The sequence below is a fragment of the Silene latifolia genome, chromosome 10 (genome assembly GCF_048544455.1).
Source record: "Silene latifolia isolate original U9 population chromosome 10, ASM4854445v1, whole genome shotgun sequence".
Taxonomy (NCBI): domain Eukaryota; kingdom Viridiplantae; phylum Streptophyta; class Magnoliopsida; order Caryophyllales; family Caryophyllaceae; genus Silene; species Silene latifolia.
Window position 1 is genome coordinate 149637495 of NC_133535.1, and position 17290 is coordinate 149654784.

Genomic DNA, 17290 nt, shown 5'->3' on the forward strand with positions numbered 1-17290 from the left:
AGTTGCTGCTCGCCGTATTTGTAACACCCCGTATTTTATAATAATATTTTATTATAAAAGTATTTTATTAAATTAATTATTTCGAAATTTTATAATGTATTTTGAATATTTATATTTATTGTCTTCGTTCTCTATTTTATTATTTCACGTTTTGGACTACTTTTGATTGGGTTAAAATGTCCGTGCACAATTTTATTATTTTAATTTAATAACTACTTTTCTATTATAAGGTCTCCTTGCGTTTTAATATGGTCCAATCCGATTTGTAATCAGATAATCCATTGTATGAGCTAATGGACTCAGAGCCCACTTGTTAACCCTCTTATAATCCTATATAAATACAAAACCCTAAGCTAGCAACTAGGTTGCTCAACCTAATTTCCTACGTGAAAACCAGCGGCACGCCTCTCCTCTATTTCTCTCTTTTGTTCTCTTTTCTCCCTTTGACTCCATTGTTGAATATCTTTCATTCCTCCATTCATACACAAATTATATTTCCACAATCCTTGCTCTTATCTTTACAACATATTCATCTCCAAATGATTTTATGAGAATTATTTGTATGGACCTTTATACCTACGTTTTGGGTCTCTTATTTTTATGGGTAAAGAAGAATATATTTTTATGGCATTTTCAAGGGTTCGTTTTGTGTCATTCCTTTGACGTTTTAAAAGAGGATCTGTACGCACGGCTTCTTGCACATGGGTTCGTGCGTCCTTAAAGGCGGTTTTGGGTAGTTGACATGTGTATTGGAGACAAGGCTTTGTTGGTCGTTTTCTTTATGGAGGTTTTCGGTATTGCGGTCTTTAATTACTAAAAAGGTAACTAGGTGTTCTCTTTTAATTGTGTTTATGCCAATTGATGTAATTAATATGATTTAATGATTGTCTTGTATGATTGGTACGTGCTAGATTGTTTATTATCACGTTAATTATGCTTTTGCATGTTTGTATATGTTTTTATACATTAATTATATGTCGTATGTTGTTTATATGTTTATTATGGGTGTCATGAGCGTAATTAGGGTTTACGAGTGAACCCTAGTGGCGGCATGATAGGCGGCCAAGAGTTCTCTCTAAAGTTATAGCTAAAGCTAGTATAACCTTGATGATGATTCGAGTGTTATAGCTGAAGTTAGTACAACTTTGGGTAGTTACTCTAGTTATGGCTGAAACAGGTATAATCTTGGAAATATGAATCCAGGTTATAGCTGAACTTACTATAACATTGAAGTACGAGTTAAGGTTATAGCTTAAACTAACATACCCTGAGATTTATGGCTCAAGGTTATGGTTAGAACTAGTATAACTTTGAGTTACGTACCAAGGTTATGGTTGAGGTAGGTATAACTTCAAGTTATATATACTGAAGTTATAGTAGAGGTTACTATAACCTCGCATCCAGAGTTTATGTTATGGTTAGGATTACTATAACATTGAATGGTTAATGTTAAAGTTATAGCTGAAGTTACTATAACATTGATAGTTAATACTTGTCTCATATGTTGTGTGGTGTTCAGTTATATTGTATGTGCATGAGTCGTTGGTTACTCTATTCATATGATAAGTAGGGCAGTCAGTTATACTGTTCCATGAGTTGTGTCATGATGTTGTCCATGCATTATCGTTACAGTCAGTTATACTGTGCGTTTGTTTTGTTGGTTGGTGTATAGATGACGATAGTATCAGTTATATACTATCGGAATGAACCAAGGCTACCCTTCGGGATTTGTTATGGTCTATGTTCGGGATTGGTCGAGGCGGTTCGTTAATCGCTCCGGTCCCCGTGTGTCGTTCGGTGTACGCTTATTGCACCAAGAGGTCCGCCAGTCTTAGGCATATAGGCGGTGGTTATACGCTATACATAGTGTGGATGCGATTAGATTAATCGGTCCACTGTGGGTGCAGTTTGTTAATCGGCCCATACCATTGAATGGAGGCAGTTCGTTAATCGCTCCATTAGTTAGAGGCAGTTCGTTAATCGCTCTAACGGCGTTCATTCTATACATTGTGCTGGTGGTCTGGATTGGTCACATGTTTTGTGTTATGTTGGTTCATACGTGGTCATGTTATGGTTTACGTTGTCACGTGTCGTCACATGTTTCCTTTGTTGTCATCATATCATAAGATTGTCTTAGTATGTTATCGTTTAATGGCATGTTATGTCGGATTTTCATGAGTATAGATGGTCTCACATGTTTACTAGTTTTGCATTTCAATTGTTAATGATTGTTGGTTATATTCAATTGTTGTAAACATGACTGGGAGAGCATCTAGTTACTCCCGACTGATTGTCGACCCCCTTCTCAGGTTGTTCAGATGTTGTTGTCTGGTTGATGCTTGCTTGGGGAATATGCGAAGCGAGCTTAATAATAAATTAGGAGTTTGCCTTATGTTTTTAAGAACCATTGAATAATGTATTAGCTTGTTTTGGATTTAGTAACGAACCGGATTGGTCAGGTGTTTCCGCCACCTTGACCCTTTTATCAGTATCGTACTCTGATATTTACTTTATATAAGTTTTTCCTTTGTTTTATAATCCGGGTTGTTACAGTTGGTATCAGAGCGAACACGCTCCCAACTCTCGCTTAGTTGATGACTAAAATAAATGACTTAGTAAATGAGTGAGGGTAAATGGGGTAGAAACAATTAAGGACTTCTTTGTTTATGCCTTAATGTTTAGTGTAGTTATTAATTGTATTGCATGTTTTGTTCATGTACTTGCTTGTTTGTGCTTTAATTTCATATTGTTATTAATGGTATTAATTGTTTTGTTCATATATCTGTTTGTTTATGTCTCAATGTTTGTCGCTAATAATTGTTTTGAATGTATAGTTTTTATGTATTATGCTGTTTGTAACTTGATATTTGGTTTGTCATTAATTGTATAAAAAGGTGTTGTTCATATATGAATTTTTCGAACATGCTTTGTTGATTTTAAAGACGAACAGTTTTGAAAATGTCATTTGCATGTTATGGGTCTTGCATTTTGGTTATATGTCGGTCAAAGCTTTTAATCCTTGATAACCCGAGATTTACTCTTATCGTACTTTCATCCTTTTGGATCATTTGGTGGTGTTGTCCTTGTTTGAGGTGATTTTGAGGTTGATCCCCTTGTGGTTTCTTGAGGCAACAAGTTAGGATTGATGGTAGTTTTGGATGTTCAAGTATGAGAGAAAAGAGCATTTATTATTATGAGTTTGGTAGCGAGGGAGTTTACTTTGGGATTATATGTTGTTGAGATGAAGTTTACTTTGGGAATAGAGGTTGTTTTAACGATGCTTCCTTTGGGATTATAGGTGTTAGATTCTTTCATATATTTGAGGAAATCGTTATTGACGATTGAGGGTGATGATTTGTGGTATAAGATGTATGATTGTGGTTTCATAGTTTCACAAGAAGTGAGAGACATAATGAGTAGACTTATCTTATGATATCATTTGGGAAATATTGTGACTTATGCTCTTAATGGTTAGAATTGTTGAACTTTGTCTTGTGTTAAAGAAAAGTTATGTGAGTTATTTATGGATCGAGAGTAGAGTAATGGAAATGAATCGAATGTTACTGTGGAGTTAGGTTGAGCATCTTGGAAATTTGGGAAACTATGCTCGTGTTTAAATGGAATACCATATTTGAGGAGTAAGAATCGTTATGGCTATTAGTGAGTTATGAAAGATTTTATGATTTATCCCTTGAGGAGTTATTTACTGATCGTACGTTTTAAAGGATTGATTGAAAGAGACGAACTGTAATTTATGGACTTGTGAGATGTTAATGTTAAAGTGTTTTAGCGTTGACTTAGTGAACGACCATGTTGACGATGATTCTAATGAATTGTGGTGTTCATCTTTTGAGGATATAGAGATTGCTTTGGATTAATTCTTAAAGTGTGATTAGATGGAGTTCTTGAGAGTGGAAGTGTGGACAAGGCCCTCGGGAACTGCGTCCGCGGGATCCACACCTGGCATAATCGACTCGAGGTTCTTTCGAATCGAATTAAGACCAATTAGAGTCGCCACCAAGTTTTTTGGGAACTTGGAACCGTTCAAGTCAACTTTACACCTTTCATCGAAAATCATAAAGCCAATCGACTACGAGTGATTAAAGATAAAGACTTGTACCCTATATCACTCGATTTGAATGACTCTCGTAATCCAATGGTATTTAGACGGATCTACAAACCATAGATCTTGAGTAAGGGGTGAGGGTACGTGTTGGGAAGCCCATAAGGACACCCAACCCCGCCCGTCAATAACGGCCTCTACTAAGTCAAGTATCGGATTTCAAACAAGGTCATAGCTACTACGATGTATGATATGCAAACGTTGTTTTAACCCTATCATGTGACAACAATTTCTATGTCGTTTTAGATGCAACTAAACTAACTTTGTCAAAGTTGTAATTTAGCATGTGGGTTGATTGATCTAACAACATACAAACGAAAGCAAACAAGGCTTAGGGGGAATGGGGGAGCCGTTGGGATCTACCTATTACAAACCAGGCATTTCATGCCGACACAACAACAAACTAAAGATACAACTCGATCTAAATACAAAGCTATACACATGACGCAATACATGGCCGTTTGGCCTAGAAAACCGTGCACAAGGGGGGGGGGTGACTCACGGCCTACATGACACACGGCCTTGGGTCACTCCTCGTAATGCGTGCTTTCACTTAATCTCATCGAATTAGACATAGGGCTACGCACCAAAGCATGCATTAGCATAAACCGGGCCATGTTGCTTTAAACAACATGCGGTTTACTACGCTCCTACAAGCATTGGGGAACAACCGTCTAACCAAATAAGACTAAGGTTTTTTGAAGAGGTTTTGACTCGTAAAAAAAGAAAACTAACTCGAAAGATTACAACCCGACGAGCAAACGATAAATTACAAGCTATCAAACGACAAAGAACAAAAGATATAAAACAAACGAGACAAAGAGAGGCATGACCAACCCCACGGCCTAAAGCCACGGCCACAGACACGGCTACCCTAGTTCCTAGGTCGGGTTCATTAGTTAGATGGATTTGCAAAGCGATACGGGAGATACATTAGAAAACGATGATAAAAAAAAGGTCAGAAAGCTTCGCTTAAGATCGAGTGTTCCACACGGCCCAAAGGGGTTGAATTAGGTCAAGTTTGCAAATTAAGTTAACTCATTGAGTGTTAATAAGAAGGTGCTAATCACGCACTCTTATACTAGCGAGAAATTAGGTGAAAGAGAAAGATGCGTTCAATTATTTACAGAATTGTTAGTTGATTTTTAAAGATTTGTCGATGTACCCTAAAGTGTCTAATTAGATTATTAAATTAATTCAATGTCATCTAAATACGTCATAGGTTAACAATCAGAGGTTAAACTAACATACAACGGGTCCTAGGGTATGTCGAATTGGCCGAAATAACAAAGGGGTCAAAAGCGAAGAGCGAAGTTAGAAACTCGTTTTATTTATGCCCTACCTTGAACACGAGGATATGTAAATGAGACGGGGGTGTACGACCGACTGAAGTAGCGGTTTATTTTCCCATCTCAAGTCAACGCGGGTGTTCATGGTGGTACTTTAACTCATACTCGGACTAACTAGTTTCATAATTAATTAGAACAATCGATAAACAAAACGAAAAAACAAACAAAAACAAGACAATAAAAAAAGCATAAAACAAACGAAATAAAAGGGAAAAGAAGAGGATTTGATGCACCCTCAACCTACATGTATCGTTGACACCGTCTTGGGTCGTAATCGATGGTAGATTTTATCTCGAGAGGCCGTCGTCGACGAAGAGCAAAGCAAACACGCGTTTTGGAAACTTTCTGGACAGCGATTTTCAAACGATGATATCTCCCTCGTTTCACGACGAAAATTCGATTTAAAAGATGTTTTGAAAACTATAAAGAAAGGAGAACAGGAATCTTAAAGCAACCCCTGCTCGTTTTGGGTTATTGGGCACGAAAATCGAGCACAAACAGAACTGACATGACAAGAATAAATCACAAAACAGAGTGTATAACACTGTTTTTCGAGGGATTTCGTGTACTCTCAAGGGCAATTTGGCTCGTAAATATTTGTCTAATGTGTAGATGGATGTTATGTGGTTAATTAGGAACAAGAAAATCGAGTTTTGATGGAGGTTTGATGGAGGAACGAGTTGCTTTTCGAGGAGGACACACAAACAGTTCAGTTTGTGTGTCGGTTTTGTTTAGGGTTTTTGGGAGGCAATTAGGGTTTGTTTCTGAGGTTTAAAGCTTATGGGTGATGGTAGGATGTATGGAGAACTTAGAGGAATGAATGTATGGTGAAGGGTGGGTATTTATAAGGAGTTAAAGTAGGTTAAAAGAGAGGGAGAGGCAGTCGGGCTTCATCACGCATGGCTGCTGTCCAGCAGCTTTTGGGAGGGTTTGAGAGGGGTTTTCTTGGTGATTAAGCTAGGATAATATGGGTAGGATACTAGGGTATGGGTTAGGGTTAATGGGCACGGGTTTTGGTGGTATTTGGAGCGGGTTTTGGGCTCGGGATTTGAGCTGCAAAACAGGAGGGCTGTTTGTATGCGCGGGCTGGTTGGGGGGTGTTTGGGGATGGAATTTGGGCCGTGGATAGGGGGTTCGAACAAGGGTGGATGGGTAGAGGCTTAGGTTGGTTAGTGTACTCGAGATTCGTGCCAATTCGTGAAGAAAACGGGCTCAAAAACCGAGCTAAAATCGAGCTCAAAAACATGTTTAAAAACGAGTTTTCTTCGCTTTTAAAATCGATTTTTCAAATCAATTAACCCATTAAAATAAATGACTCATAAAATGATTTTTCAAATCAAATATTTTCATAAAAATGATTTTTCAAATCAAATATTTATTTTATTTTCAATAAAATAAACTTGGGAAAATAAATTCAAAATAAAATAAAATAAATTGAATTCACCTCAAAAAACCATAATTTAAATATCATTTAAAATAACAAAATGAGCTCACTAAAAAAACATTAATTCAAATATCATTTAAAATAATAAAATGAACTCACTAAAAAAACATTAATTTAAATATCATTTAAATTAATAAAATACTTCATCGACGACGCCCATTCTACATCGTAAAACGAGCTCCAAATAATGACAGTGACAACTAAAGAATACATGTGTCCTATCATCATCGGGTGTTTGTCGGGTTCTCTATAAATTCCAATATCGACGGATACGGGTATCTACAGGAAGAATTTGAGAGTTGATGGTTGTGAGAGTTTATAATCTTGAGAGTTGACAATATGAGGAATATAGTGATTGTAAAAGGGCGAGTATATAGAGATTGGTTGGTTATGAGGTTTTATGGAGATATGGTGAAAGGATGTTCCGAGACGTTGTTACCTTGAGTGATGACTGTACGATATTTGTAAGACCTTGGTTATCGTGCTTTATTTATCTTATGTTAAGGTGTCGTCTTCGGGAAAATAAAATTGTTTTTGAATCGTCTATTCTTGTCATCCTTGCACGTGTTAACCATACCTCTTCTATTTAAGTTTTCAGACCAAAGGTTTCTTATCTTGCTCCTCTGTCTGTTTCATCTATCGTTGCTCTCTACTTGTTCTTTATTTCAACTCCATTTCCTTCTTCTTTGAACTTTTGTAATTATACTTTTCACATTGATCTTTCTCTAAGCTTTTACTTCCTAAAGCTATGTGTTTTGTTTTGCCTTGTGATATTGCACGGGAGTGTGTTGTTCTGGTTTGCAAGTTATTTATTCTTTCATGGTAACTTTAAAATGTTTGAAATCTCTTTAGAGTTACTTGTGATCATCTCGTAGTGGGAACTTGGATCCCTTGGCGAGCGATGAAAGATCTTCGAGTTTGATGTTTGGTTGAGGTTGAGAACATAGTGACATAGTTGTATACGAGTAATTGAGATAACATATAGAGTTGTGGAGAAGGAGTATTAAAGGTCTTATGCTGAGCTTTGAAAGTTTGAGGATGTTTTTACATTGAGGATACATAGATGTTTGTTTGTTCTATCTGAGGTAAAATATGTTTCGCTTAAGAGTATGAGGGTTTGATTGAAGGACATAGATTCATACAGTCTTGTGGTTGATTTGTGATGTGAGATGATATTCATGGATAGTAAACTGTGATTAGAAATTGAGGATATAAGCTTGATCATTATATGGACATGGATGATATGGCTTGTACGGTGATATTATTTTTATGGTTTGATGGAAATGCGTTATCGTTGGGAAAGTGTGTTGTTTAGTACTGGTTTAACCTATGGTGTATGATTCCTTGGGTACTTAGGAATGTCATGATCATAAGTATTCAAAGGAAGTGATAGGTTCTTGAGTGTGCGACTAATAATTTTGTCATGAGTTTGCGGTTGCATAGAATTATGACGGTTTAGTCAGAGTTTGAGGTTTGAGATTGATGACTTTGGATACTAATGTATATCAAGAACTATCGAGTTTTATGGTAAAGTCTTTTGAACTTAAGAGTTGTATATGGAAGTAAGCCCTACCAACTTTGAGGAAATTATGGTAGCAATGATTTTAATGGCACTCGTGAATAGAAGAGTTTTTCTAATTCAAAAGATGTTCTTTGTTTAGAGATTATCTGTTTGGGGTTTTGGTTAATGTCAGATATTGTGGTGATTAGTTATATGGAATTGAAGTATTTGTTAGATGTTATTTGGATTTGGAGTAATAGAGAGGTCATATATGTTTTGAATGATGGTTAGTGATGGTAATTGGATGAGTTTCTGAAATAGGAGGACTTGATGTTGGCTTAATGATCTTTATGGACTTCGATGGTTTGAGTTTGATGTAACTTTTGAGATTTGTAGAGTGTGTGAAGATGATAATAACTTTGAGGATGTGAGATATCTTTCTTTGGTTTGAGTTTGGATAAGGATCAGAGTGCGCAGCGGTTAGGATTCCGAGATGACTTTTATTGGTGATCACTTGTAATTCTTACTTTCTTTTGATCTTATCTTTGAAATTCAAGTTTCGAGGACGAAACTTCTTTTTAAGGGGTTGGATTGTAACACCCCGTATTTTATAATAATATTTTATTATAAAAGTATTTTATTAAATTAATTATTTCGAGATTTAATAATGTATTTTGAATATTTATATTTATCGTCTTCGTTCTCTATTTTATTATTTCACGTTTTGGACTACTTTTGATTGGGTTAAAATGTCCGTGCACAATTTTATTATTTTAATTTAATAACTACTTTTCTATTATAAGGTCTCCTTGCGTTTTAATATGGTCCAATCCGATTTGTAATCAGATAATCCATTGTATGAGCTAATGGACCCAGAGCCCACTTGTTAACCCTCTTATAATCCTATATAAATACAAAACCCTAAGCTAGCAACTAAGTTGCTCAACCTAATTTCCTACGTGAAAACCAGCGGCACGCCTCTTCTCTATTTCTCTCTTTTGTTCTCTTTTCTCCCTTTGACTCCATTGTTGAATATCTTTCATTCCTCCATTCATACACAAATTATATTTCCACAATCCTTGCTCTTATCTTTACAACATATTCATCTCCAAATGATTTTATGAGAATTATTTGTATGGACCTTTATACCTACGTTTTGGGTCTCTTATTTTTATGGGTAAAGAAGAATATATTTTTATGGCGTTTTCAAGGGTTCGTTTTGTGTCATTCCTTTGACGTTTTAAAAGAGGATCTGTACGCACGGCTTCTTGCACATGGGTTCGTGCGTCCTTAAAGGCGGTTTTGGGTAGTTGACATGTGTATTGGAGACAAGGCTTTGTTGGTCGTTTTCTTTATGGAGGTTTTCGGTATTGCGGTCTTTAATTACTAAAAAGGTAACTAGGTGTTCTCTTTTAATTGTGTTTATGCCAATTGATGTAATTAATATGATTTAATGATTGTCTTGTATGATTGGTACGTGCTAGATTGTTTATTATCACGTTAATTATGCTTTTGCATGTTTGTATATGTTTTTATACATTAATTATATGTCGTATGTTGTTTATATGTTTATTATGGGTGTCATGAGCGTAATTAGGGTTTACGAGTGAACCCTAGTGGCGGCATGATAGGCGGCCAAGAGATCTCTCTAAAGTTATAGCTAAAGTTAGTATAACCTTGATGATGATTCGAGTGTTATTGCTGAAGTTAGTACAACTTTGGGTAGTTACTCTAGTTATGGTTTGAAAAACAGTATAACCTTGGAAATATGAATCCGGTTATAGTCGAACTTACTATAACATTGAAGTACGAGTTAAGGTTATAGCTTAAACTAACATACCCTGAGATTTATGGCTCAAGGTTATGGTTAGAACTAGTATAACTTTGAGTTACGTACCAAGGTTATGGTTGAGGTAGGTATAACTTCAAGTTATATATACTGAAGTTATAGTAGAGGTTACTATAACCTCGCATCCAGAGTTTATGTTATGGTTAGGATTATTATAACATTGAATGGTTAATGTTAAAGTTATAGCTGAAGTTACTATAACATTGATAGTTAATACTTGTCTCATATGTTTTGTGGTGTTCAGTTATATTGTATGTGCATGAGTCGTTGGTTACTCTATTCATATGATAAGTAGGGCAGTCAGTTATACTGTTCCATGAGTTGTGTCATGATGTTGTCCATGCGTTATCGTTACAGTCAGGTATACTGTGCGTTTGTTTTGTTGGTTGGTGTATAGATGACGATAGTATCAGTTATATACTATCGGAATGAACCAAGGCTACCCTTCGGGGATTTGTTATGGTCTATGTTCGGGATTGGTCAGAGGCAGTTCGTTAATCGCTCTGGTCCCCGTGTGTCGTTCGGTGTACAGTTATTGCACCGAGAGGTCTGGCCAGGTCTTAGGCATATAGGCAGTGGTTATACGCTATACATAGTGTGGATGCAGTTCGTTAATCGGCCCATACCATTGAATGGAGGCAGTTCGTTAATCGCTCCATTAGTTAGAGGCAGTTCGTTAATCGCTCTAACGGCGTTCATTCTATACATTGTGCTGGTGGTCTGGATTGGTCACATGTTTTGTGTTATGTTGGTTCATACGTGGTCATGTTATGGTTTACGTTGTCACGTGTCGTCACATGTTTCCTTTGTTGTCATCATATCATAAGATTTTCTTAGTATGTTATCGTTTAATGGCATGTTATGTCGGATTTTCATGAGTATAGATGGTCTCACATGTTTACTAGTTTTGCATTTCAATTGTTAATGATTGTTGGTTATATTCAATTGTTGTAAACATGACTGGGAGAACATCTAGTTACTCCCGACTGATTGTCGACCTCCTTCTCAGGTTGTTCAGATGTTGCTGTCTGGTTGATGCTTGCTTGGGGAATGTGCGAAGCGAGCTTAATAATAAATTATGAGTTTGCCTTATGTTTTTAAGAACCATTGAATAATGTATTAGCTTGTTTTGGATTTAGTAACGAACAGGATTGGTCAGGTGTTTCTGCCACCTTGACCCTTTTATCAGTATCGTACTCTGATATTTACTTTATATAAGTTTTTCCTTTGTTTTATAATCCGGGTTGTTACAGTATTTGTTGGAAGAACTTGATGCACAATTGATACTTCCACGACTACACGGGACAGTCTTATCGGAAACTAGGGGTAAGAAGTCAATAGTGAATATTTGAACCTAATAACTAAAACACATCAAGGCCCAGGCCATTACCTTCAAATGATTTTCTGAGAATTTTCTGAAACAATGTAGTTCCTTGGAAAAGAACAAATGGATATCTTAGTAATTCTCTTTGAACATAATCTGGCATTTCCATGAAACCAAATGTCGAAACCCAGGTCTCGCTTAGCGTAGCTATATACCTGGTAGGACCAGTCTTTCAACGCACAGCTCAACAAGCATCTGAAAAGGAACAAAATGGATGTTTGCCATTTAACAGAGGAAAACCATGGTAATAGAAATGTTAATTGGGTGACAAAATTTGCAATTTATAAGAGAGTTTGAGGGACTTCTGTATCAATACCTAATTATCTAATCACTCAAAGGCAGAAATAAAACTGAACGTGCTCAAAGAAATTACCTTTTCTAGCTCATGTAGAAGCAGTAGACACATTCCCTGACGCCGATACTTGAAAGGTGTAGCTATTAGCGGCATCTCGGCAACGTTTTGACCATGGATTCTGAATGCAATGTAAGCACCAAAATGAAATGTCACACATATATTGAACAAACCAGGCAAAAAACAATAGCTATACAGGAAAAGCATGACATAAATGGATTCAGCATGTTATCTCACAAAGCAGGACTCTCTTTTATCTTAATTCCACTTAAACCCTTCATAACAATCCTAATCTACCTTCTTTATCCTTCTTCCCTTGTCAAGCAGAAAATTAACCATCCTAAATTTCGACTACTTCACAAGTTGAATCATGAACAATTTCAATTTGAAAATTAGGGTTTTACCTAATTCAATCCCCAATTATTTACCCACAAAAAACTCAAATTCAATCCTTGATTAATTACATACAAAAAAGAAATCGAAAATTAGGGTTCTTACCTCCGAGATGCTGATGGTCGAAAATTAGGGCGTAGGTGTTTGAAAGACAGTACATTGAGTAATAGTTGCAGCGTGATAAGGTGAGGACAACAACGTGATGATAGTAGAGGATGCGGTTGTATTGTGGTCGTCGAGGGTGATAGTCAGACGGTAGAGGGCGCCCGCGTGAGATGGTGTTTGGATCTATGAGGTTTCGTTTTTGAGAGGCGAAGGGTTTTTTTGTTCTGAAGTCTAAACGGAAGTGTTGTGATAATGGGATATGAGTTATCCTGTGCTGAAATTTGACATCGGTTCAATAAACTGAAGTAACATAAGCATTTCGTAAAATTTTTACATCGGTTCTAATAAAACCGATATAACGGGAATTAATTAACAACGGTTTTCAAATAACCGATGCTAGCAACTGATGTAAATAAAAAATAAAAAATAGGTTACATTGTTTTTTTTTTTAAAAAAAACGATGTCAATAATTAAGCTTATAATTTTTACATCGTTTTTAGTGAGAAGCGATGTTAACATGGCGATGTCAATGTCACTTTTTCTACTAGTGTATGCCACACCCTTGTAGGTACGATACTTCATACTTGTATATCAAAACGTACAAACCCAATACCCCGGAACATCGATCTATTTGGTTTTCTAACTTGCAAACATAAGTGGTACAAGGAATTGAAACAATTGACACACAAACACACGATTACTACTTACTAGTTTTCAATAACTACCGATTTAAGAAAATGATCAGTCTAAACGTGCAATGTGAATTAACAAGAAATTAAGTTAATAATACCCTAATATAACAAGACCAAGTAGTCTAAGTATGAAAACTAAACTATTTTCGCAAGAAGAATACTGAGAAGAACACGAATCCGAAAACTTATCAATAAATCGAACCAAGAATTAGTAGTAGAGTTCAACATCTGAATCTCGAAGCTTGTAGTCTCCTACCAAGCCAACAAGCCACAGAAGCACCAAGAGTAGCATGCCTAATTTGATCGACAAACAAATTAAATGATCACCCTCCCAATAACTCAATCTTGAACCCATATATGTCTCATCCACCAGGACTACAAGAATCTCCCTAGCAACCCTCGAAATTAAACAGAGTAATTCTCAACATTCCCCATTCATCCAGCCACGTACTTGTAACCGAAGATTCACAGTCATATGGCGATGGAAACCAAGAAACTTTGGGGTTAACCAGAGACGGATATCAACATGATTATCAAGACAGACAAAGGTGACACGGGGATTAAGAAGGAAGCGGTGTAGGACGAAAAAGGTGGAAGAGTGTGGTTGTGGCAGAGGTGGAAGATTAGACAGTGAGTGCCTGTAAAGAGTTGAAGAGCGGTGACAAAGGAACGGCCAAATGAGCCAAATCAGACGTTGACGCCAATAATGAGTTTGCAGTTAGTTGGTGTAGAATTCATGGTAGTAGGTTGTGGTGTTATTGACCTAGTTGTCGGCGTCGAAGTAGCTCGTGGTGACGGTGGTGAGGACAATGTAAGTGTTGTCGATGGTGATAGAGTAAAGGCGGGTAACGTGGGTTTCAAGGAGTAAATTTATTATGAAAGATAACATTAATATGTTACAAAGGGACGGAGAATAGTTCCATTGATTTAAAATATTATCTTATATCTATATGTGAAACTGGGTTGAAGCATTCATGATACGCCACGTGGCACATTTAACCTTAATTACAACCATTAATTACAGCTTAAATATTAATTTAATTATAAACATTAATGTAACATAAATATCAACAATAATTTAATAAAACCTATTTATTAGTTTACATTAAGTAAGTAAGTTAGTTAATTTTAAATAATATTTTGAGAAAAATTATGAAACTAAAATATTTGTATATATCATGAAAAATACTTTTGTAAGAGTATATTTTTAATATACTATTAAGATATTAAATTTAATGAATATGTAATCTCCGTAGAAATAAATATATTGTCTATATTGCCCAAAAATATAATGAAATGAATTAAAATTTTACTTTCTTATTTAAATGCATACAAATAGTGAATTATATTTGTAGTGACGAGCCTCCTCTTAACGCAATGTGAAGACATCAAAAAATAATTTATTTATCATTAAGTAAAATAAAAATTTATGAGATATATGTAAGTAAATACAAATTTACATTTGAGTTAGATTCACACAAAATTCAATGTGCCAAAATTCAAATTAAATATTTTGCACAATTTGTTATGTTGTGGAGTTATTATAACAAAATTTTAAAACCTTATCATGGAGAACAAGCGATACTACATATCTTTTATATATATATATATATATATATATATATATATATATATATATATATATATATATATATATATATATATATATATATATATATATATAATCAAAAACGTTGTGGATGCGCCATTTATCCCATACAGCCTTAATGACAAGCATTAATTACAGCTAATTATTTAATATGAATATAATAAATGAAGCATAAATCTCAGTAGATATTAAATATGATTTAATAAATTTTGTTATAAAATTACATTAAATAATTACATTGATTTGATTCTAAATTTATTAAAAAATATTTTGATAAAAATTCTAAATTGTAAATAAAAACGTTCATTGCAAAAAATGCTTTCAATCGAGTATAATTTTTATTATATTTATTAACATATTTTGATATGTAAAGATGATTAAAGTGAGTATCTCGCAATGTTTAACATTTACGTAAAAAAACATTTTGAGAAAGTTATAAAACTTAGACCATTAAATTTATTAGGAAAAATATATTTGGAAGAGTCATTGTATTTATTAAAAACAAAATTTTTTAAAAAAAAAAAACTACTAAGATATAAGTTTTTATAGTGTGGGAACGAAAAATTATATTGCTTTAAATTTAATACATATGAGATTTTGAGAGGTTTAAATACTGTGATAACGAGTATGTATGTACACAGTGATCACGAGTGAGTTTGAATAATTAAAAGAAAAGTAATGATTATTAAGTAATATAATATTATATAAGGTTTTTCTACGTGGTACTCCGTGTTTCTTCGCATTCTACGTGCTACCCCTATATTTTTGAAAATATAAGTGGTATGCCAAAATTTAGTAAAATGTTCTAAAAATACCCAAATTACTAAAAATCACGTTTTTAATATGTTAATTTTTGTGTAGACGATGTTTATGTTAATGAAATGACAAATTATTGCCAAAAACCAATAAAAAAATGTATAAATTAAACATTTTAAAAAGGCGGATTAGAGCATTTTGGGTATCATAAGATAGTTTCATTATGTTTAGGGGAACCACTGGTATTTTTGAAAAGCGAGGGGCGGTATTACGTAGAATTCGAATAAATACAAGGGTATCATGTAGAAAACCCTACTCCCTCCGTACCACACCAAAGGTAACACTTACTATAAACGGACGTACCACACCAAAGGTAACATTCCTTATTTGGTCCACAACATTACCAAATTATCCTTATAACCATTTGATATTTACATAAAATGCCATTACATACCCCATCTACCAACCCACAATTAAACACCCAATTACATACCCCACCTATTTATTCCCTCTTTACCCTTACTTTTTTCACTTTTTCTTAAATACTCCATTTTTCCCTACGTTACCTTTGGTGTGGTACGGAGGGAGTATTATATAAACAACATGAAAAAGTAGAAAACACATCACATTTTCTTTTAATATCTTCAGTTAAATATGTATACGTCAAGAATAAAACATTAACATTAATTATGACTAACTAGATATTACTTTGGGTGTTGCTCATTCATGTACGTGTTTTACTTTATCATGGACGCATTTGGCAATTTTACCCTTCCCATTTTTCCACTCATCCAACTTTCCCTACCAATATCCTAAAACGTAAAAAGGGAAGTTAATACCCGTCCCAGATTTCGGCAACGTCGTCGGTGAAGCCCCGCCCCACTTCCCCCCAATGCAACCATCTTCATTAAACTATCTGCAAAACCCATCGTTACCAAATCCCAAACACTTTCACATATCGACGCCGACGGTCGACTCCGGTGTATATGGTTGGTCGTGGCGTCCTATTCGTGCGTGTCAATGCTCTATTCATTTTCCCATCACTTCCAATAATGTTTCCTCTACCTTCATTTGGATTTTTTTCCTTGATTTTTGCTCGCTTATGGTTAGATCTTTAAATCAAATGTTGATAAATAATTAAAAAACAATAATCATACAGAAACATTTGTCGCAAAATTGCAGTTATCCTATTGCCCAAGTCTTGACCGAAAATGCTGTCAAAATCCGGCCAACCTGATCGGAAATTTAAACCTTAATTTCGCTTACTTATTGTTGGGGTTGTTTTCAGTGGGGACATGTGGCTTAGAGTATTGAGGGGTGGTTTCCGACGAAGACAGGTCGATTCCGGAGATTTGGGTGGAGCTTCGAGTAAGGGAGAAGGCATGGTGGTTGAGTGGTGAAGGTTTAGCGGTAAATTTGATTGAAGTTTGGAGAGGAGGAGAGATAATAGAGGGGTATGTTATGGAAATTTTATGAAAAAAAGTCCGTGATAGAGCAAAAGGCGTACATGAAAATTTTATATGTGATCTTATAAAAATGATATTTGAGAAAGTTCAACCTATTTTATCTACGGGTAAACTGATCTTAAACATAATTATATATAGTTTTTTTTTTTTTTAAAAAAGGTGCAAATTTCTTATAGATATGTTTGACACATAGCAGATGTAACTATGTAAGACACAACCAAACGTTTGAATAAGTTTAATTTGGACCCTATATGTTTGATACATAAA

At 35.0% G+C, this 17290-nt stretch overlaps 1 long non-coding RNA gene across 1 annotated transcript; it reads right to left on the bottom strand.

The window, feature by feature from the left end:
- Positions 1-11518: 11518 nt before the first annotated feature.
- LOC141606334 (uncharacterized) lies at positions 11519-12758 on the bottom strand. The gene is made up of 4 exons (XR_012526682.1): positions 12501-12758; positions 12024-12123; positions 11657-11845; positions 11519-11575 (listed from the first exon to the last, which is right to left on the bottom strand). It is a non-coding gene; the product is annotated as an uncharacterized LOC141606334 (long non-coding RNA).
- Between the last annotated feature and the right edge of the window lie 4532 nt (positions 12759-17290).